This window comes from Gavialis gangeticus, unplaced genomic scaffold (assembly GCF_001723915.1).
Source record: "Gavialis gangeticus isolate Ggan-Ray unplaced genomic scaffold, GavGan_comp1, whole genome shotgun sequence".
Lineage (NCBI taxonomy): Eukaryota > Metazoa > Chordata > Crocodylia > Gavialidae > Gavialis > Gavialis gangeticus.
Genome location: NW_017729031.1, coordinates 63,286,497 through 63,310,507, shown reverse-complemented (window position 1 = coordinate 63,310,507; position 24,011 = coordinate 63,286,497). Strand labels below are relative to the sequence as shown.

Genomic DNA, 24,011 nt, shown 5'->3' with positions numbered 1-24,011 from the left:
TCACCAGAGCACCCCAAGGGATGACAAGGTTGAACAGTTATAAACTACTGCAAGACCGTTTCAGGCTGGACATAAGGAAGAATTCCAAGGTTTGGAACAGCCTGCCATCAGAGGTGGTTCAAGCACCTACATTGAACCCCTTCAAGAGCAAATTGGATGCTTATCTTGCTGGGATCCTATGACCCTAGCTGACTTCCTGCCCTTTGGGAGGGGGGCTGGACTCGATGATCTTCTGAGGTCCCTTCCAGCCCTAAAGTCTATGAAATATCTATGAAATATCTATACAGATGCTATGGAGCCAAGTCGAAGTAGTGCACTGCTGCTTCCAGTAAAACATGTTTTATTTTGTTTTTTTAACGTCTATAAGCAGCCAACTGTTCTAGGCTAGTTACGACAGATGCTGACTATGAGGTGTTATACTTAAATGGCAGCTGTGGGAAACACGGAAAATCTGCTGACATGCTGCAAAGTGGCCAATATTTGCAAACTGTTTGCCTGGTCATGTAGAAGCTGTTCAGGGAGAAGTAAACCCTGCAGACTTACAATGAAGCTTTAAAGATCAGCTCTTTAATTAGGATTACTAAAGAGAAACAGAACGTTGCTGTGTTAAGGACCCAAGACCTCAGTGACATTAATGGGAACCCCAATGAGGGTTCTTAGTGTGCCCAGTTGAGCAAGTTTGAGAGATGTCTCAAATGATTTTGCCATTAAAGGAACAGACTTTGGGGCAAAATTTACAAAGACAGAATTGTGGCTCAGTTATGTGGCCATATGCCTCTTGTGCTCCCTATTAACATGGCTCCACGTCCAGGAGATAACAGAATTCTTCCTTTCTCACCCAGTGTACAGGGTAGACAGGGACCAAGCAGGTTGCCCACAACACATTTACAAGAGATAGAACCAATCTCTAACTGGAATCCCTGAAGGTATACTATATAAGTAACATCACCGAGTACATGGTAACTCCACATATCTGTCTATTCAGTACTTCTCTGATTCAGCCAGTTGTGCTCTGTTTGCTGATTGCCAGGAAAACTTCTTGAAAGTGTGAGCTTAGTTACTCAAAATGACTCTTCAAAATGATGCCAGACTGTTGAGAGACACTTGTCTGTAGTATTGAGAAACTGAGCGCATCTACACGTATGCTTTAATGTGCAATAGCCTATTTTAATACACATTAAAGCATTACAGAAATCCATTCTCTTTATCTAATGTGCATTAAAATAGGCTAATGCACATTTTTATAGTACCTCACAATAGAGGTACTAGATTACCTAAAGTGCATGAATGAACATGTAGATGTGCCAACTGAAATGCAAGTTACTTTGATAGATATTGAATTATGTATAAAAAATGGAATAACTTCAACAGAGAGATTGGAGACCCAAATTTAAAGTCTTGCTGTGCATGATTTGGATCAGGCACTTAAACTCACATATCCTAGTTGAGTGCCATAATCACTAGAACAGATGAGTGCCTACATCTCTGTCTCTTTTGTTCATGCTGAACCAGCTTGAGTGTACTTTGAAGTATGCCTATAGCACCAGGCTGCACTGGCAAAACAGGTGGAAGAATTCCTAATTTGAGGATCCTGCTTCTCAAGGGGCCTCCAGGACTTTGGCTTAGCCTACAGCTCTGAAAAACTTTGTAGCCATGCTGTGGTATAAGTGCTTATATGGCTTTGTGCATGTCTGTGAGTAAAAATGTAGGTGCCTGCAGGTTTGGACAGCAGTTAAGTGGTGGTTTCAATATTGTCAGTGATGCCTACATGATGTATTTAGATGTTTAAAGATCCTGACAGGCCCCTGTGGGCCTTTGAAACTCAAGGCCTTGGGGGCTAGACCCGTATATTATACCATTCAAAGAAATAATGGGGAAACAGTCTCCTTAGGATGTGCTGATCTGAAGCTAATATACCTGATGAGGAAAATGCCAGCCATACCTAGATCACAAACTTACTGTGCTCAACAGCATGCCCTCCAGTGTGCCATAGAGTTTCTCATCCCCTGGTCCAGAAGAAGTGTATCTATGTCTGTGGGTCACTGATGGGCTATCTGGTACGAACACTCAGAAGTGCTAAGTGATGGCTAGAAAAGGGTATTTAGAGGGTTGCTTTTGGGAATTGGCTTATACGCATTAAATGTCTAGGGCAGCAACAAAGGTTAATTGATTTCTAAAGGCCTGGTCACATACTCACACAATTCTCACAGCCTTTAAGGCAGACAGGATCTCTAACACAACAAGGCCAATGGATATACACATAGCCTGAATGTGAACAGTATGACAACCACAAAGAGACCAATCAGCGATAGCTATGGATGGTGAGTCATCAGGAGGGAAAAAGAATATAAAAGCAGAGACTTTAGAAAAACAATTATTGAACGGAAAGGTTGTGGTCAGTCTGAGGGACTCCCCGTCAATAATAGGGAAATGTATTGATACACAGTGATAGCAGAAAAGAATAATACAAGCAATTCTATAGCTACCAACCCTAGGGCTGCAATCATAGTCAGGATATATCCGGCCAGGACATAAGCTTCACTCTGAAATTCTCTCTTGAATGTTAGATGTAAGCATCCTGGAGGTAAGAGGCTGAGGCCCACCCCCTCCCCACCAGTGGGGTGGATGAAAGAGGCTTGTGGTATGCCCTCTGTCCATGGTGCAGGGGTCCCTGAAAAGGGTTCCTGAGGCACCATGGACAGAGGGCATACCACCAGCCTCTTTCATACATTTGCCTATTACTGAATGGAAAGGTTGTGGTCAGTCTGAGGGACACCCCCCCCCCCCTCGGGCCCCTGGAACAAGGCCTCTGAGTCATAAATCTAGTGCCAACACTGCCTTTGACATTGCTTAGATGTGGCCATGCTGCTTTTGGGCTGGGAGGTGGGGAGTAGAAAACTGACACATTTGAGGCCATGGCTGCAGGAATTCCAAGCTTGCAGACTACATGTGATCATAGAGGAAGCAGCCTTCTGACACTGTGTGCTCATGATTATTCCTCTTTTTAACCATACAGTGGATAGACTAGCTGGAAAAATGAGAACTCCTGTGCTAAAAATGATCCTATAGGTATAAGCCTTGCATTTCTCTCTGAATCAGCTTTGAAAAGTACATGTTTAAATGTTATTTCCACATGAATTGATAGACTTGGAGGAGAAACAGGTTTTTTTTTTAAATCCTGAAGATAAAGGACTTTGACATCCATTACCAGCTACAAAAAGCCTTTTTAGCTACTTACTAATGGTGACATATATTCACAGAATTTCCTGATACCACAGAGGTTACACAAAATTTTTAATAACAGCATTATCCTGATGAAAAGGGAGCTTAAGATGATCTTTATGGTAATTCTATACAGGGGACTAGAAGTGCACGCACAAAATCAAATGACACACATGCACTAATATGAAAGGGCGAACTATCCAGAGGAAAGAACAAAAGGCTATTGTCATTTACTGGGAAGCCTGATTAACATATAAATCAGAGGCATGGAAATTCTTTTGCTTGTTTCAATTAATGTGGCTAAAAATACTTGAGGCTAGATAATGCCCCCGGCTCAGTATGTGACCATGTAGTGTGAGGGAGGGGAAGAAGCATCTCACTATTTGCATCGTCCAAGCAAGCCTGCTCCAGCCCACCCGGAACAAAGCCTGCTTATGGGACTACAGGGGCTTCTAGTACATTGTTTCCTTTCGGAGGAAACTTTTGTAATAGCGAGTGGGGTGGAAGGGCTGGGAACACAGTGACTCTTCGTTGTACATGCCAGATATGAGACCAGGGAGTAAGCTGGTAAGGAAAACTGTTTGTAAAAAGTTATTCCCCTCACCCACCAAACAAGTACAAGCAAGGAGTTCTAGGAGCTGGGGCTGCTGATTTAAATGTTATAAATTGGTATTGGAAAAACCCCCAGGAAATTAAGGCCTCAGTTCTGCAATTTCTTCAACAGATGCATCATTTTTTTACATGTATATTTCCAATGACTTTATTATAGTGTTTATAGGCTTAAATTTAAACATGTACGTAAGTGTCAGAATCATCAAAAATAAAATTTTATCAATAGCATTTCGTTCCCCAACATACAATTTCTTTCATTTAAAAAAAAATTATTCGGCAAAAACAATGATGTTATTTTGATTTTGCATTGGTACATTTATTATGAACTTTTTAAGTACACTGGCTAATATTTTCAAAAAAGAAGCCCAATTTTAGGACATCAAAACCCATATTTAAATACCTATGGATGAAATTTTCAGAAGTACCAAAGTGCTTTAGGCATCCCTTGTAAGAGATTTTTTCAGTGAGATGTTTTAGTTGAAAAATGCTGATTTACTGAAACTCTTCATAGGGAGCACTTGGTTTCTGTGAATTTCATGTCTGGAAAAAATGTTGAAAAGAAAGTGTAAAAATAGTTGAAATAATTCATTTTAACATATTTCAAATGAAAACTTTCCATTTTTCAATTTGAAATAACCAGTCATTTTGTGAAATAAACTAATAGTAAAAATGATAAAATTGAAAACAAGACATTTTGGTGACCCAAGCTTAACTTTTTTTTTCATTTTAGTTCTCTCAAATTTGTAAGTTTTGCATTTTTTTAATCCTAAGTCAGTAAAGGTAAACTTTTGAAAACTAGAAAAAAAAATTCAAATGATAGGAAAATTGTCTCCTAGTCAGCCCTACTTACAGGCAGAAATTGCATTAAATTCAAATGTCCTTGTCAATCTGACCTAGAATAAAAATATTTTGCTGATCCCAAATTTGATAGTTGGTTTGGCCCTGAGTGGAAGAATGGGATTCTCTAGCTAGGTCCCTAGGAAGTTTTTAAGTGCGAGCAGGAGCACCAGTACACCACCACCCAGAAATTTTACCAATATTAACTGCTACTGAGGAAGGTGAAGAAAATTCAAAAGACAACAAAGCATTAACAAGGAGGAACAAGCTCCTTCCTGACTCAACCTACCTTTTCTAGTGCCAGTTTTTCAGAGACAAGGGGTGGGTGGAAAAGAATCATATTTAGGCACCTAAATTCCTTTCCATGATTAATAGATAGAATGGGATTTGACCCTTTCTGTCCCTTTCTATGCAGGGATGTCAGTTGAGCTCAATATCTATAGCCACTTCCTCTGCTATAAAGAAACCTATGTCAAATAGGAATTTTACTTTCTGTGGGTTGAGAGAAACATGAATTGAAGGTTTAACTGTGTGTAAGCCTAAGCACTCAGATTCATAACCACAATTTATTTTTAGAACAAACATTTTGAATTTTTATTTGCTCCAACACAAAAGGGAGGACTTTTCAAAAACATCCACATTCATAAAATTAAAGATCTTACAAAGAGATGCTGAGTTTTTTCATAATTTTCTTTGATTGATATATTTCTATTAAATAATCTTTGAGGCATGGTCAATGATAAAATAACATGTATAGTAACTTTGGAAGGCTCTCACTAACCTAGATACCACTATCAAAATTAACCATGGAAGCTAAAGCTTCAGGGGAAAATAAGAGCTTTACACCATGTCCTAGAGGCCAACAGACTCTGGTAGGCAACTGATGAAAGTGAATTCCCAACTGAGAAAATATTTTCATATTCTTGATACAAAGCCAGATGAATAGGGATTAGGTCTTAAATCCACAAAGACTGAGGGAGCCCTAAAAGTCAACATAAAATCCAGCGTTCAATGGCACATCAGAGTTCAGGGGCTTCTACCAGTTGTGAACTCACAGCCATGGCTCTACCAGCACTTTTGTTAATCCTTCTTTGACTTCATCAATAATTCTGTTTGAATCACATGCAGAAACCCAATATTCTTTGATGTCTCAAAACAAAATTTGGCCAAATTCTCTCTGGGTCAATTTCTGTCATCACAAACCCTGGGCAACTGATTGGAAGTCAATAGGAGCTTTTCGTGAACAAGAGAATAAGGAGCTGAAGGAGCCATATGTAGAGGGAATTTGCTCTGTATATAATTATTGACACTGAGGATATTCTGATATGACATATGCAAAAAAGGAAAGAAGAGTGGGTTAAAAAGAAGAACTTTGAAAATGAGAGCTGAAGCAAATGAAAGCAACCCAACTCTCAGTGTGAAAGTTTAATATAAGGAGCATCAGAGGACTTAATGATGTGTTATGTCAGATGCTAAACTATAAATATTTCTTACTAAATAAAGGGAATATTGTGAATATCACTGACATGATTGTAAAATTCTACCTAATGACCACAATGGCCCTGTCCAGTATGTGGCCCTGCAGTATGTGGTGCTACAGACCCATCTGTGGCACCACACACTGCGCATTCAGGAATTCCCTGCACTGATGCCCTACAGAACCCAGGCAGAAAAAAATGGGGCAGCATATGTGGCATCAGTGTGCACCCTGAAACCGGAGCCTGGCCAGCCAGAGCCATGCTCTGGCTGCCAACCAGGCTCTCAGCTGCAGAACTATTGCAGCTGCAGCTGCCTAGGCCCCAGGACCGCAGGTAAGGCTTGTGGCCCCAGCCTTCCCCTACCTCACCCACGGTAACCTGCTGCATGCTAGAGGGTGCACAGTATGAGCGTTCCCTGGGAACAAGAAGCAGTGGCACAAGTCACAAGAGAAACAAATGTCCACACTCATGTGGACATGGCCAGTAAGTTTATAATAAGCAGGGACCCAGGTTTTCCATTTCCCATGGGAAAACAGAGAAAAACACAGATTTCCCTTTTACTGGAGCAAACCCACAGATTTTGCACGTTCGCGAAGAGCTCTCTGCTGGCTGGCAGAATTCCAGCCTGTAAAGAGGCCTGGAGAGAGTGGGAGGAGGGTGGTTAGGCAGGAGGCACCACTTGCATGTATATGCACATGGCTCCAGGGAGCCTGAAGAGCAGATCATGCAGGTAAGTTGGGGGGAATTAGAGCCCCCATTAGGAGAGAGTTGGGAGGGCTGGGGCTGCTGCCCAACCTGGTGGTGCATGGGGCTTGGGGCCCAAGGCCGCAATGTGCAGCTGCAGGGCCCCAGTGGGCAGTGGGACAGGGCCGTAGACAGCTTGTCTGTTGGCAGGAAGGGTGGGGCCAACTCCCTGCCACTGCATGCGCTCATGGGGGGACAGTGGGGACCCATGCCCTCCAGATCCCTATGCAGGGCGGGGGTAAGGGCGGCTTGAGCTTCCTGCCCTGCTACCCTCTGCAGCCTGGCAGGTGCAACCTCTTGCTGCAGCAGGCAATAGTGGAGCCACACAGGAAAGTGCCTCCACTGCCAGGACTGTGTGCCACAGCGGGGAGCCGGCCCACCCTTTGCCTGAGCCCACAGCAGGCAGGCAGCAGGTGGGGAGCTGGGCTCTGCTCCACTGCAGCACCTGCCTTGTGTGAGGGGCAGGGGGCTGTGGACCTAGAGTCCTGGCAGCTGGGGGCCCCCTCTGACAGGGTTGGTGCGGCAGGGGCTGTGGATGGGGGTCAAGGGGCACCAACAGGGCCAGGGAGCTGGGGCTGGAGAGTGAGAGGCATGAGCAGGGCCAGGGGGCTGGGGGGTGGGAGTGAGGGAGACCAGCAGGGCCAAGGCGCTTTGGGGAAGCAGTGAGGGACCTTTCATTTTAATCATGGGTTATTTTTTTTTCAGAGAATTTGCTATCTTTTATCAGAGAATTTGTGATTTATTTATTTTTTTAATCAGGGAAAGCCAGGATCCCTGCTAATAAGACCCTCACCAAATTGGGCCACTATTGCCACAGAGATCTTGGGGCAATATATGCAAATATCCTTAGAGTAATATTAGTGATGCTAGTACAGTGCTGGTGACACAGTGCTGTTTTGTACAATGACTGTAACATGTTCTATGTAATATATATGGCAAAAAGGATACTCCATTCACCATAGAAATACATCTGTCTCTTCAGTAACAGGAAGCAGATATTTAATAGCACATAACAATGCTTCCCACTGGTTTGGGACAAAATAAATATTGTTTTATCTAATCCAAACTAATGGGGAATATTGGATTTGCAAAATATGCTTTTTCACATTCCCACTGAAATCAGTGCAACTGACTTCAATATGAGAGGAATTTCCCACTGAAACTTGATCAGAGCATCACAGCCAAAGTCCTTATTCTTTTATAAAGTGCCATGGGAACAGTAAACCACAATAAGTCAGAATCTCAGTTATATAAATGAACAGGAAGTTGGTAATTCCATTTACTCAAATGCCCAGCATTATTTTAGAGCTAATTCAAGGTCATGAATATTATTTATGTATTCCCAACACTGCATCCCAAAATGTATGTAATTTCTTAAAAGTTTTCCTTTCCAAGCAATGATTTAGGTCTGACTGCCTGTTTGAATTACTGTTGCATGCAATTTTACAAGAATGGTCTGCAATAAGACTACACAAGAGTAAAACCTCTAAATGGGCCCTGCAAATATGCTGGAATCTGGAATCCATTAGGAAGACGGTGCCCTGATGGAAAATACGTAGGAGAGACCAAACAACAACTGCGCACCAGAACGAACGCACACCGGAAATCTATCAAAGACAGAAATACCCAATTACCGGTGGGGGCACATTTCTCACAAGAAAACCACTCTCTCTCCAATCTCTCAGTCCTGATCCTCAAAGGAAACTTACAAAACACCTCCCAAAGACGAGCCTATGCACTGCACTTCATCAACCTCCTGGACACTAAAAATCATGGACTAAATTTAGACATTGGATTTATGACACATTATAACCTGCCTGACATCTGACTCCCCAGGTATCTCTCCACTATTCATCCCCCTACTCTTCCGCCCCCCTCCCCAGCCTGTCTCTCACCCATTGACTCCTCAATCTACATTTTCACTGACTACCAGTCTTGTGTGCATACCAGCCCAGCCTCTGGCTTTTTTACTTTTCATTCCATCCAGGAAGAGCACACACCAACTGCTGAAACTTCCTTAGCCTGACAAAGGGTTTTTGAACCCAAAAGCTTGCTTAATAATTGTTTTCCAACTATTTAAGTTGGTCTAATAAAAGATATCAGATTCACCCAAAGAAACTTGTCTGCATTAGGAAGAAGGTGAATTTTTCCTCACATATTGTACCCAAAAATCATAAGACCCTAAAGTATTATTTATATATCAGTGACGGTTTCCAAGCCTTCTCCCATTTACCACACAGAGAGATTAATCTTTGATTTTCTTGTATTATGAAGCACATATATTAATTCTGTATGAGCCATTTAACCAATTACTTTTCTGAGACATAATACATAAATAACAATAATAAAAGTTTTCTGATAGGCTTAAAAAGTTTCAGTCATTAAAAACGAAATTTATAAAAGTTTCAAGAATTGTTATTTTAATGTTTTATAATTATTAATTTACTAGCCAATTGCCCATCAGGAACGATGTGGGGGGTGGGGACAGAGCACCACCACCCTGCACTGCCATCATCTCCTAGGAGTGGGGGGGGACCTTGCCCCGTTGTCCCCTCTGTTCCCCTTGGCCAGCTGCCGCCTGCAGGGAACAGGGCCGGGGCGGGGGCGAGGCCAGCAGCCTCGCTCTGGCTGGTCCATCCCTGCCGTCATGGCAGTGCTCCGCCGTGCTGCCTCCTGTCCCAAAGGCTCTTGGAGCACTCTAATTGGTTGTTTTAGACAACCAATCAGAGTGCGAATAAAGTGTTACAGTTAGACAGACTAAGGCTTTTATAATATTAGAAAGGTAGTACATAATATGGGTGAAGTGCTTACTGAATATTCCAGCAAGATGTCTGAAGAGCTGGTTGGGACTTTTTTGATGAAATGGCTTTGCTAGGAAAGGTTTATCTTGATTGATCTAAGAAAGAAGGATGGTAGGTGTGTGTGTGTGCGTGTGCGTGTGCACGTGTTGAAGTATTTACTCTCCCTGATTCTAAACAAGAACTTGAATGTAAGTCTACCTGATGTCTGATCTAACCACCAGGTTATTGGCTATCCTAGGCTGAAGTGATTATTCTCATCAATTTTGGCACATTTTTTTCTACAAAGGTTCAATTTTGTGCAATTGTGAACATGAAAAAAATTGAAATTTTGTAGGATGTGGTAACTGTTTCCTATCTGTTCAACTCACAGACTAAAGTTCTAAATTATTCTTGATAATCAGAATATGTATTACAGTCTTTTAGAAGCTGTATATGTTGTAACATTAATGTTATAGTCATATGAGCTATTTTTTTCTAAATATATTTATGGTTTATATTTATCTCAGCATATGCAACTTAAAGTGGATCTGGTTTTAGTGAAATGCTACTTATGTGCAGTGAAATCCACACTTGCTTCAACATACTCAGAGAATTTTCACTACTTTTATTAATAAACTTAATTTGATTACATGATGGGTTACATTAGACTTTCCCCCAATTTATAGTCAATAAAGTAACAGTGCATGAAAGCCATTTTTCCCCTAACTTGTTGTTTTCAACATTTGTCCCCTCTCTTTGCTTCCTTCCACTAGGTTCACATTCCCAATGACATCAAACATGAACTTGTCTTCACTATCAAGTTCTGTCACAGTCTATCCCCACACTACTTATCTTTCATGTACAAGTGCTCTTCAGGAGCTGCGTGCATTCTTCCATGCTTCCTTCTGAAAATTAAAGACTTTATGCTTCATGACTGGTTACCTAGAATTGGATGAACTATCTGGAGAAGTAGTTAATCTCATGAACGCAGCCATTTTTTCTTTTCCAGATGAGTCTTTGATTTTTTATTAAATTATTACTTACTTGCAATTGCCAACCAAAACATATTTCAATCCAGAGAGTGTTTATTATCTATTTAATTCAGTTAAGTAGATCTTACTGTTCAAGTTACAATATGTGATTGGTTAACCAAAGTCAAATCCAATTTACTCCATGAGTAAATGAGGGTGAATATCTATATTTGTGTATAAATACTTCCCTTTGCAAATAAATATAAGCAATCACACAAGGAACAACTATTCCCAAACATTTGTGTGGGCAGAGATCCATTAGCACAACTGTTCATGGATTAGCCACCAAAAGGGGCGTGAAACTGTTTGAATTGAAAAGAAAATTAGAATTTATGCAAGTGTTTGTGACTCATTTCCCTTGCTTTTCTTTGGCTTGAAGATGCTGTAATAAATTGATCCATTGAGACCATTACCAGAGCAGTAAGGATTTAATACCTATGGGACATTTCATATATTTAGTCATATATTATAATGTAAAAACTACAACGACACTGAACAGGAGTCATGTAGAATACATATTCTGTTGTATGGCCTGTAGAAACTACGTTCTACAAAGTATAATCATGTACAGTAGAAAAGTATACCAAACTGCAGGCAAATTAAAAAAAAACAGACTGTTCTAAGACAAATATATTTACCAAACACCTTTTATTCTCAGATCACATACTGCATGTGTCAAGAGTATATTCCCTGAATTTGCTGCCCATAGCAAACTATCAAGTTTTTATATGGTACTAATTCTAAAATTTCTCAGTAACCTTGCTATGAACCAAGAGCCCCATTGGCTAAACAACATTGTGTAACTATGCCTAAATACAGTCTTCTAACCATATCCCTCAGTCATCTAACTTGGCAAAAAAAGGAACTGGTAAATTTGAAAAACCGGAGTGAAATATGGAGTCCCATGAGCCAAAACTGATAAATTAATTACTTTTCAATTATTAGATGGCTACAGTCATAGAATATTTTATCATGTGTCCCAAATGAAGCAGAAAGATCTGGCTTATTGCCTTCAATTCAGTAATAGATGCAAAACAATATTGATAATGAACATTAAAAAAGGTAATCTGGGTATAGTTAGAGATTTACATAAAACTCCATAAATTGCAGAAAACCATCTACTTAACTCATGACACTAATATTTTGAAAGGTACTTTGTGAGTATTAACCTCTTGATCTTTGGAATGACAAAGATTTACTAGCAGTTAAGGTACAGCATCAGTTCCTATCATCAGAAATGTAAGTGTACAGGGAAAACATTGCAGTTATATTTTCATTGGCATGTCTTGCTGCCAAAGTATATTGGTTAGTTACAAATACTAACCTATTTGTAAGTAGTTGATTTAACTAATTTGTAATGATAGCATATAACTGTAATCCATATAACTTTCAAATAAAGTTTAAGGCTGGGATAATTTTAAAAAATAGATATCAAGTGATGTCACTATTAAGATCTTTACCTTTATCACTTTTCTTATTTTTAATGAATTTCATGCTTTTAAGTTAATTTAATTACTGTGTAATTATTGTCAGATTGGGAGCCTTAAAAGAACTGTGTTCATCTGCAGAACAGTTGTTTCTTTGATATAATAAGTGAAAACTTTCCTAGCCCCTATATCAATGAGGAATTACTGGGATTATGAAGACTGAATGAGGTCATAGAGAGATATAGGTTTAAGAGCAGTATGAATCATGATAGACAATGAGAGAACTGCTGGAGAACCAGAGCAGAAGGAACTGTGTCTGTGATTGGGAAAAAATCCAAACAGTTGAGGCAGCATGGGCCAAGCTGGAACTGGATGCCAAAAGCACAGAGAAGAAGTAGGTCAAAGTGAGTAAATATGATACAAACTCCATCCTCAACCCTTGTGTTATCTTGACATAAATAGTCAACAAAATCTAGCCCTGACCTCCCTCCAAACTCCCTGATCTTCTCCAGGGCTTGAGTCTTTATGTTTCTGGAAGAAGCTGAGTGGTATGCAAGGGTCAGGAAACAAATAATGACCTTGTAAATTATGCCTATGAATCTTGGTGCTGTGTGAAAAAGCTTTCCTTTACTTATAAAGCAGAATAAATAAAATACGCTGCCACAGAACTGGATTAACTTTTAATACTTGCTTATACTATTTTGGCAGAGCCCTATATTAGGGAAGAGGTCGTGCCATTTTGTTTGCTGAAAGTATCAAGATATTTTTCCTCTGAAAATCAATATCAGTATGTCTTAACGCAGCTGCGCAGTGGAAATGAGCATGTTGCTATACAATATTAAGGGGTTGTATCATAATCCCCATCCACCTAGTCATCCAGAGCATTTTGGGGAACTGCACCTTTAGCAGCCTTTGAACTATGTGGAACTGGTTGTTGTTATACAAAGTCTCATATTATGCAATACTGATCATTTATAACACAGACACTGAGTGAAGCTGAACCTGGCTGTCAGGGACTCTGATCAAGCAGACCAGCATGGGCCAAGTCCCATCAGGCACTCTGGTATTCTTCAAACCTCTGGTAATGAAGCCTGTACCAGTTTAGGAGCAGCTAGCATCCTGACTGGCTGCAGGGAGTGCTGTGCATCCATTTAACACCAGCTGGGGCCCTGGCTTTGCAGGCCAGTCAACAGTTCTTTTGTGGCCACCCTCCTGGGTCCTGACCCTGGTTTTTGGCTTATTTCTGGATTTTAACTTTGGATTTCCATGCAGATCTGTTTCCTGGCTCCTGATCCTGGTTTGGCTCTTTTTTTGTACTTCACTCTGTGGATTGCCCCTTGGATTGGTCCTCAGCATCTGATCCCCAGATCCTGACCCTGTGTTGTGGACTCTGATTCTAGATTTTCCTTCTGGTTTTGGTATGTTTCCCACCCTCTGACCCCAGGCCCAGGTCCCTGCTTTCCCTCAGCGGTCTAATCATTACACAAGACTGCCTATGCACTGGTCCCTTGCACCAGCTCTGTGTGAATACTGAACAACATGTAGCTTCAGGATTAACCCAAGCTAAAAAAGTACCTTGATTGGGAAAAATGGACCATACAGAAAGACATAGAATGCCAGAATTAAAACGCTCTAAAATAGATAGGACAACCGTAACAGGTTTAGATGGCACTCATTCTGTATCTGCAATCAGTAGCTGACAGCAAAAAAAATTAGACTGAAGATAGTTGTCTTTCTGACAGTAGCTAGCTCTGAAGCACTTTGTGTTCACAATAAATCTCTGTTAACTCAGGCAGAGGAGGCTATGAAACAGTATTACAGTTACTTGGTGAGTATTACTTTCCACATAAAAAGGAACCACATGAGAGAGATGTCTCTAACAACAGGGAGTACATAAAGAAGGTGGAAACAGAAAATTTTGTGAATAAACTGTGGCTGAAGAACCAGTCTGACAAGAGAGGATAGAGATATTGGGAACTGGGACAGAAATACCTCCCTACTACCACTACCAGTCAGAGACTACAGGAAGACCCAGCATGAACCTTGGCAAAACAAATAGGAATAGAGGAAGCCATCCAATCAGACTGAAGAGTGGACAACGGCACTCTAGGTAAGGTAGATAATCCAAAGTACTACAAGAAAAGAGACTTGAAGAAAGGCAAATGAGACTCAGAGTTGAAGTCTATAAGAAACAAAACATGAAACTGAAAATCTCATTGCAAGCATCACAAGAAATATAAATTCCAGTGGCTTATATCAGCATAAGGTTGGGACCACCGTCACATACCAACCCCAAAGGACAAGAACTAGTACAGAGAGTCTTTGAAACGGTGAACTGTAAAGAGAAACTTGTGCCTAATTGAGGTGATTAGAAGATTATTGTTTTAACTATAACTGTAAGCATTGCAAATTAAATATAAAACAGAGATTCAGTGCTTGCAGACAAACTGTCCAGGGCATCAACAAACGTACAGTGGATGAGTGCACACCTAGATTATGCAACTGACAGTTTGACAATAAAATCTGGTCTGGTTTCCAATTAAATGTAAACTGTGATTGCCCATCAGGCTGCCTGGGAGCTTGGCTGAGCTGGGGACAGCAGCGGTAGTGGCTCTGAGAGGCTGGATTCTTCATCCCTACCCAGTTCCCCCAAAAGCAGATGTGGGCAGGGGGAACTTCTCCATCCAACACCGTTACACTACCTCTGTCCCCAGCTGAAGCTGGCATGAATGACTCTGAAGCTTCCCCGCCTCTGAGACAGCACAGGAAGCAGCAGCAGCGGGGAGCAGAGGATGTATGTCTGAGAACAGAGGGAAAGGATGAGTTCTTGCCTGCTTTGGGGACTTAAAAAAGTACCCAGAGGTTCCCACAGCACAGTCTACTGGGACCTGTGGGAAAGGAGAAGAGCCAAAGAATAGGGACTGCAGCTACCCCTACAATTCTGGTTGCTGCTTCTGCATCCCACTTTGCCAATTCCTGGTTATAGATGTTTGCGATTTGGGTTTAGTAATTGTTTTAATTATGTAATATGACTGGGAAAGTATGGTATGGAAAACTACCTTCAAGAGGCTTATTTATGAGGCAGAAGGAACTAGTTGTTATATTATGCAAATGTTTCTGATCACTTAGAACATAGAATCTGCAAGAGTCAGTCTGGTGTCAGACTTCTTGGGTCTGAGTAACAATATTGGTCTAGTTAAGTAACGTAGAGATGTCTTCTGGCTCCCCACGTAAAAGAACTTCAATTCAAGGCAGGCTTTTCAGTGCATTACTCTGTATAACAGGAAACCCCTGCCCCTGTTACTAGGAAGCAGAGAAGTATAATGGAAGGCAAGGTGCACAGAGTGTGTGGGTAAAGCAGCAGATGTGAGCTGCTCAGGTGAATGGAGCCAGGGGCTAAAAAAGGACAGGCCCCTGATGGCAGAATTAACAGTGCCTGCAGGCTGGGAGCAGGAAACAGAGTCACATGACTAGAAGGGGGCTGGGATTGGGACATATAAGCCTAGTGTTGGGGCAAGGAAAAGGGAGTCTGGCCCTAACTGCTGCAAGGCATAGAGCTCCCAAGAGAGAGCTGACTGTAGAGAAGGATCAAGCCAGCCCAGAAGAAGTACCTGGTGAGCTGGAGGGACAAAAGCAAGACAGCCTAAGAAGCAGGGCTTGAGCACTAGAGTCCCAGAGGGGATTGCATTTGAGCTTGGACCAGTTAGGTCACAGTTTCATGTGAGTCTCGCTCTGTGGAAGGAGTGCCCAGGGGGCATTTGCTTCTGTCTGTTGTTGGAGAGAAAGCATAGCTGAGAAGGCTGAGGTTGGTATAGTGGAACTGGAGAACCAGGAGGGGCTGTAGCTAAGTCAGGGCTAAGGCCTGGGAGCTGCTGAGGTCTTAGGCAGTAGGCCAGGGCTGAGGGCTCAGCTAAAGAAAGAGCCAAGGCTGGGAGGGCTGAAGCCCTGATGAGTGTTTGGAGAACTGAGGGGGTGGTCCCTTAAAGGGCAAGCACCTTGAGGGATGCACGGACCTCTCTGCATGAGTATGGCAAGACAGAGACAGCAGGCAAGGGAACCATCTGACTTACTCCTGGCCCCGTGGACCACTTTCTCCATTGTAATCCTGGCATACGGCACTACCCGGGTTCCACATCTGAGTGTTGGGATCCTGGGGTTCCCTGTAGCAGAAGCCTCACTTGGTTCTCCTAGGAGCTGAAACAGGGCTTTCCGACAGGAAGGGTCCCTTTTACACTTACAAATCCTTTGCAACCACGAATATAATTATTTACAAATATTTAATTGTATACAATTTAATTACATACATAATAAGATATAATTAAAGCAGATACAGATTGCAAATTGGTGCCAAAATAACTCTATATACAATACACAAAAGGATCAGTGATGGTATGGGGATAGTCACTTAGGTGCCTATGGGGTTCACAAACTGGTAACCTCTCAGGTATGATATAAGTTAAAGGAGAAGCGTAAGCAATAATTATACATTACAGTACTAATAAATAAATTGGTAAATATTTACAACATAAACTGTTCACAGACATTATAGACATTAGGGCTGGAAGGGACCTTGGAAGGTCATCAAGTCTCGCCCTAATACTTATTTACAAACACTACTAATGACCTTTATGCACAATGAATTTATACACATACACTTGTATGCTGAGTCAAGGATTGGAGTGGAGGTAAAAAACAATCCTTAGCTCCTTCCTCCCCTCGCCCCCACACCATAGGGGGGTCCTTCATGGCTGGGGTTCTCCCACGTTGACCCAAGCATCACTGCACTGCTGGCAGCTGCTCCCATGTCTGGGTCCCTGCAACATACTACACACACTGCCCCAGCCCACAGCCCACAGCCCCTGCACAGTGAGCCATGTTGCTCAGGCTGCAGGCTAAAGCAGATGCACTTCTCCCACGGGTGAACACGTGGGCGCACTGGATGTGGTTCCCACAACCCGCATTCTCCCTTTAGGTCACACACGCATCGATGAACTGGGGCTAATTCCTTGAATCTTGCCTCCCTTCTTGGAGCACTGGGATGTGCTGTGCTGGGCCTCTGCTTGAACTACATGCACTTGCACTAACTGGGCTTGCTTCCCCACAAGCAAACTCATGTGCTTCTCAGGCAGCTGCCCGAGGGCATCAGCCAGCTCCCTCCAAAGCCCCATTTTGAGTCCTAGGGATGTGAGTGCTCCTGTGACCTGTGGGCAGCTCATCTCAGCTCCAGTGGGCTCTGGGGGATGAGTCACTGCGGCTGGGCTCACACAGCCCTCTCCCCACAGCGCGTGCCCTTCTCTCTCCCTGGGCAGGGAAAACTCTCATTTTTAAAAGAAACCCTCCTAGCCAATCCAGAGGCCAGGATTTTTATGGACTCTCCCTAACCATCCCTCTTTGATTTCAACCCCCTTTGGCCGGGATTATTCCATTCTTTCCCTTCATCAACAAGGCCCTGTCCAGGACAGCTTCATTTTGCCCTGAGTACAGGGTCCATGTTGGGAAAATATTCTTTGCCCTAGTATTGTGTCCCCGAAGGGACAAGCCTTGTTGTGGGATACCTTCCAGTCAGGTAAACAACCTTTCAATGTCTGCTACACAATAAACAAATAATAACACCAAAGGCATGGCAGGTGAGAGACTGGAGGTGATATGGGGTCGGGAGAGTCAGCAGACTGGTCAGACCCCAGAGAGTACCAGGTGTTTAGGGTGGACCCATGAGACCTGATACATTCTGCATGCATACGCACGCATACTGCCCTCTTGCCCTCAGCAAGCCTAGGTAAATGTTAATTAGAATCTAGTCCTTAAAAAGAGAATGCAAGGGATTGGATTCAGACACCTGAATTTTAGAATTGCTAACAAATTAAATAAACCTTGTAGTCATCTATAGAAACATCTGTTCTGGAAATTTCCAGACTGGAATGTCAGAGGCAAAGCAAAGCAGTAGTGAAGTACATTGCAAAGTGGCAGACTAACACTATATCTCATTTCAAGACTATTTAGAAAACAAAATAAAAAACAATAACCCCCTCCCCCCCACCAAACCAAAAATCATTTCAAGTCCTGGTGATCCTTATCTATGCTGTCATCACCTAGCTCTCTTTGCTCTCTTCTCCTCTTTCATAGTGAATTGCACAGGGAAGTAGCAGTATAAATATATTACTCTTAAGACTTCAGAGTGCCAAATCAAGTTGCATTTTAGGGGGCTGTGGATGCATCTACACATTCATTAATGCACCATAGTTATTGTGCATGAAGTTTAGTACTTGGTTAACCAAGTACTGAACCAATGCGCAGTAGCATTGGCGCACAGCTATTTAGTGACGCTTAATACTACTACACAGTAGCATATTAGCATGGTTTTTGCCCGGCACAGTACTGTGCAGTTTTATTAGGCCACTGTGCAGTTAGCATCTCATGTAGACACACCCTGTATCTACTGTCATCTAACTTTTTATCTAGAAGTTTCCAGGAATGTCAAAATTGGTGGTTCCCATTGCACTGTGTCAGTTAAGACTGGAATCAGGTTCAGACTTGGTCAGTATTTGAATAGGAAGTTTACAAGGAAAAGCCAGGTGTTATAGAAAGTAGCACTGAAAGTTCTTACTGAGTTACTGCTGAACCATATTGTAAAGGGAGTGTTCCCTCCATTATACATGGGATGCAAATAGTTCCAGTGGTTATTGGAAGAAGGGAAGATGAGTAAGTATCCTCTACACTAACCACTGGAAAGGGTAAATGCAAAGGATAGATGCATGATGTCATGTGTATATTCCCAATGCATGTTGCAGTTTGGAGAGAACTAGACCTCTGACTGGTGCACTGCCCATGGTCTGGTTTCTGTATTATCCTGTCTCTCGGTGTCCAACATGGTTGGATTCCATAAGAATGGAAGTTCCTGTACCAATATGCACCTGACATTATAGTTTTTGTTAAAAATAGGTTCTATATATTTTTCTTGTTCCTTTGATCTTCATCTCACTGCTGCTCTGTTTCTTCTGAGGGAACCACTTACAATTTTCTTGAGTGCTGAATAATCCTTTATAAACTATTTCATGACATCTGTAAAACAGAGGTAAGAAACAATATTAGAAAACATGGGTAATCATGTTGCATAAAAATCTAACAAGAGATTGATGGCTAAAACACCTCTTTTGTAGTTCAGTATCTACAGGGATCCTTCAGGGTCTGAAGACTTGCCTGTGTTCTTAAGGTATGAAAAAACTGCATTGAATTAAGACGGGACAGAGGTTTCCAAAGAAGAAGTTGAGCCGTGGTAACCCATCTATGTGCTCGCTCTTACCCCAAGGTAAATGAAGGCTAAACTGTAGCCGTTTATCCCATAGTAAAACAAAGCTGAGTTACTTCAGTTCAACTTTCATTTACTTTGGGTTAAGACCAGGCACATAAGCAGTTACAATGAAATCAACTAAATCAGATAAGTGCTGATAGTATTTCTTTGCCCCCAGAGCTCATTGTAATTTGTTCATTTGGCCACATATAATGGGACTATAATGGGATTTAACTTGCATTCTAAGGGTCAGATTTTTTTTAAGTACTTAGGTGCCTACCCCTCAAAGTTCACAGTAAGTTTAAAAATCTGGCTTGACCCGATTAGAATCTATCTGTGGAATATTAAATTAAATGTTACTGCTTGTCTACACTAACTATAAGCATGTTCTAAGTATCATAAACATGCATGTTCTTCCTTAAACTCATCATATCTCTGTCAGACCTTAGAATGCAGCAGGAAGGAAGTATATTACAAACTTCATTCAAAGTACTATCTTTTGAAAAATGGTTCTCAGGATCTCTTGTGCAAGAAATGGTAGTTAAGGTTACACTCCCACAGCTTGTATGAAAGTAGTGGGCGTAAATCATATAGTTGTTTTCTGGCCTACTGCCACACTCAGACAGGTGGTTCTTTGCAGCTCTGAAAGACATGAGAAAATTGGTTCTGAACGCTAAGTATAGCTCACAACTTCAGTAGCACTTCCTTCCAAATAAATGTTGATAACTAAAGTTCAGTATTTTTTTAAAGTATTTCTTAACATCTGACTTGCTTGTAAGGATGCTGTAGAATAAGCTATGAAGGTTATGATAGATCTTGCAAACAGAGAAATGCCTAGCTTGAGAAAGAAGCAAGGATTTTCAGTGATAACATTTATCGGACTAACCACATAGCTGGGAGAACTGTTGGACCTGGAAAGTTGAAAGAACTAAAAGATTTTATCACATTTTTCATTATTTGAAATAAAAGATTTTTGTTTCAACCACTTTCTCTTTGTGGCAAAGATCTAGTCCAAACTCTTAACTTCAGTAGGGGGACTACAGATCTTTCTTCTCATGTCAGCTTTTCTCTACTAGCTGTTACATAAGTTCATATTAATAAAAATAGGTTAATCAGATCTTTTTTAAATGGACATGACTCTGTTGGGGCTTACTCTCACAACAGAGTATGCTTTTTAAGCACCTTTTTCAATAATAAGATTAATATATTAGCTGCGGTTAGTAGCTGATCATATTGTTCCCTGTGAATAATATTTATTGTGCTTTTAGCCCCCTTTCTGTTTGTAACTGGTTCATGAACAAATCCTAACTTTTCAAAACACAGTTTTCGGCTTATGAATGTTTTGGGATTTATGAATGGGTCATGTAGATAATTCCTTACTCCTAACTGATGGAGTGTGGTGCACCAGTCGTACAATTAAGGTGGAAAATATTCAAAAGGCAAAATATAAATTGTAAGGTGTGAAAGTACTCAAAAATACTTTCTTTCAGTAGTCCGTCATTTCTGTACTTCACCTCAGTTTTCCCTAAAGATCCCCTTGAATGTGAAGCCCATTCAACTTCTACTCTAAATAAAGGCTAATACTCTCAAGTGAAATTAACAGTAAAATATAAATCACGCTTCATAGACCACTGTATTTCAAAGATGAATACTTGTTTAAAATTCTTTGGAAAGATGGGCAAAAGAAGGTTTTGCTGCAGCCACAACCTAAAGGACCAACTAGTATCTAGGGGCTGAAATTAATGAATATTTAAGTGCTCTCAGCCAGACCAGTGACTTGAATTAACATTAACGCTTGAGGGTCTTGTCAGCTAAGAGTGTCACCCAGTGAGCATTTTGTTAGAGAAGTGCAAAATGAACATAATTATTGGGGGGTGAGCTAGCAATATTCGTTACATAATTAGTTAACATATCAGACGTCTTTTCCCTATGTAGAAAGCCCAACTAAGTACATGGTAAAGTACCTGCTTTTTTGCTTTCAAACAAAAAGTCAAAGTATCGTACTTTTTTTAATAAAATGTATGTAAAAAAATAAACAGCACTAGAAATCCCAGTGTGAAGTTTTGGATATGAACTTTAATTTTTGTAAAGAAAAGAAATATGAGCTCTTGTGTAAACAGTTGGTAAGCTATCTACAGTGGGGTGAGTGGGGAACCCATCCCAGGCACTGAGCAGGCTCCAGAATCTGCCACCCCTCACACCACTGGGGAGTCTTTACCCTGTCTGGGGAACCCTGCACTGCCCCTATCTAGCCACAGGAGCTGGGCAATGCAGCAGCATGCCAAAAAGGGTATCTGAGGGTGGGGGGCAAATGGGTCAAACAGAATGGTGTTCTCATCTACCTCCATGAGGACCCTTTGTCAGAGCAAGCACAAGCCTGCTCCCAATATGTATGTATGTGGGGAAGCAAACAGAGCACCAGGATCTGCTCCCAGAAAGGCCAGACACAGGGCTGCCACTGAAGCTGTCGCTAAGATTACTGAGCAGCAGCCTGGGCAAGTAAGATTTCCATTCCCTTCACCCATGCTGCCCTCGCCCCCATCTGCCATGGTCAGCACATCTTTGCTTCCTCCTCTCCTCCCGCAACTCCCCACCTCTGCCCCAGACACTTAATGGGCTCTCTACACTTCTGAAAATATTCAGCTTATCTGCAGGTTTTCCACATAGCACCAATGCAACTGAAATTCTTCATAGAAAACCAATAACCTGGCATTATAATACGAGACACTCCTTTTTTCTGAATCTGCTATTCCAGGGAGAACTATTTTTACCACCTAATTTGCATGTCGTGGCTATTTGTTTTACCTTATCTGTATTTATGCACCAGTTACCAGCATGTAGTTACAAATTATATCCTTAATACTTTTCTACCAGCTGGGAATTGATGTTGCTACTGAAATTTCCCTGTATATACTGGAACTGATATTACTTTGACAGTCAACATGTGCTATCCTCAAGGAAGGATGTTGGAGAGAGTCTTTTAATAGGGCAATAAGAAATTGGAGATTCTTGCTTTTAAGGAAGAGTAATAGGATAGAGAGTTGAAGGCTGTACTAATAATGTATTCATGTTTTGTGAAACAAGCAAACAAAGCCAGGAAGCAAGGAACATTATAAAATATGATTGCATAGGAAAATCCTTAAACTAAAAGTTTATCACAGGTCTTTCAGTATTTTTGAATAAATAATAACATCAACCTCTGCCAAAGCCTAATGTCTCCTCTCATTAGTATGATAAAGACTAACCACTTCCTGTTGCCATTAGCACACAAGGGAATAGCCAGCATTGTATCCAGCTTCCTTTGATTCCCCTGTCTACCTGAGCAGGTACCCATTTATAGTTGAGTTGACTGGCAGGCAGCCTTCAGGACATGTCTGCAGGAAAAATTGAACTCAAGTCCATGGAGCAACCACCAAACTCCTTAATTATTATGCTCTCAAGCCCCTATTTAATAAGCTAGTAAATAGGAAAAAGGTGCAATTCAAGAATATTAAAATCTTCCTTTAGGAAGATTTGTGTGAAAGCTGCATGATTCCATAGCCACTGAAAGAGACTACAATTCAGAAGTGAAATCTGGATTCTGCCTACATCCCATCTCTCCCTGCTACTATTTGCTCAAGATGTTCCTATATTTTCATTACAAGCCTTATGCTCCCTTGAGCACTAGAGCTGCAGTTCTCACTACTCTTAGGCAGACCAGGTAATGGTGGACCAGAGGGGATGGGCCATCTCTTTAACCTCTCCTACGGTGACCATCATAGAGGACATTCCAGTTTTCTGCTATTCTGTCCTCTGTCCTTTATTGATACGAACGTGGATGCCTTTATGCCCTTTATTTTTTTTATTCAGGAGAAAAATAGAGGATATAAAGACGTCCGGTTTCATATTAATTGAGGACAGAGGATAACCGGACTGTCCTCTGGGATGGCCTCTGTGATGGCCACCCTTTCTCCCTTCCCCACTTCAACTGCATTGCAACATAAATGCTGGCCATATGTACCTAGGTCTTAATACAAAGTGACTCTGTTAACAAATGCCACAGCTTCTCATATATAACACACTCCCAAATATACTATGCATCTCGTATTTGAAAGGCATTATGAAGATTTTTTTCCAGAGTTATGACTGGAGAGAGCAGGGGCAGAACCTAATGTTCATCTAGCTCACCCTCCCTTTTATGCTGTATGTGAGAAAATATGGTAAAAAAAAATTTCTTAATTTGCCTTACCTCAGTGCATAATTAATATCTAATGATATACAATTAAGGCAAAGAGATGTCTATTATGTCACCATTCTGTATACCTACAGCAAAAAATGTAAAAGACTAAATATCAGAGTTGGCATCATGACAAATATTTGCATAAATTACATTTTTGACATACTTTGAAATTAATTGCTTGTTAATAAATTCTGTTGTTTGGAATGAAGATTTTGACAAGTTGGTCACACAAACAGCCAGGCCCATAGCTAAAATAACTACGTTCTTAGTTATGGAAGACGTGGTAATAAGATTTCACTGTGTGAATGGAGCATATATTATTTTTAATGTTTTGTTCCAGTTTTGTTGCTTATTATAGTTCTTCTGTAAATTG

General features: G+C 41.2%; 1 long non-coding RNA gene across 1 annotated transcript in view; it reads right to left on the bottom strand.

The window, feature by feature from the left end:
• Positions 1-23,726, bottom strand: part of LOC109301811 — a 25,893-nt gene extending 2,167 nt beyond the window's left edge. Inside the window, exons 1-2 of the long non-coding RNA XR_002098634.1 lie at positions 23,648-23,726; positions 4,235-4,374 (exon numbers count right to left, since the gene is read on the bottom strand). This is a non-coding gene — a long non-coding RNA (uncharacterized LOC109301811). The remainder of the gene's footprint in view (positions 1-4,234; positions 4,375-23,647) is intronic.
• Positions 23,727-24,011: the final 285 nt, after the last annotated feature.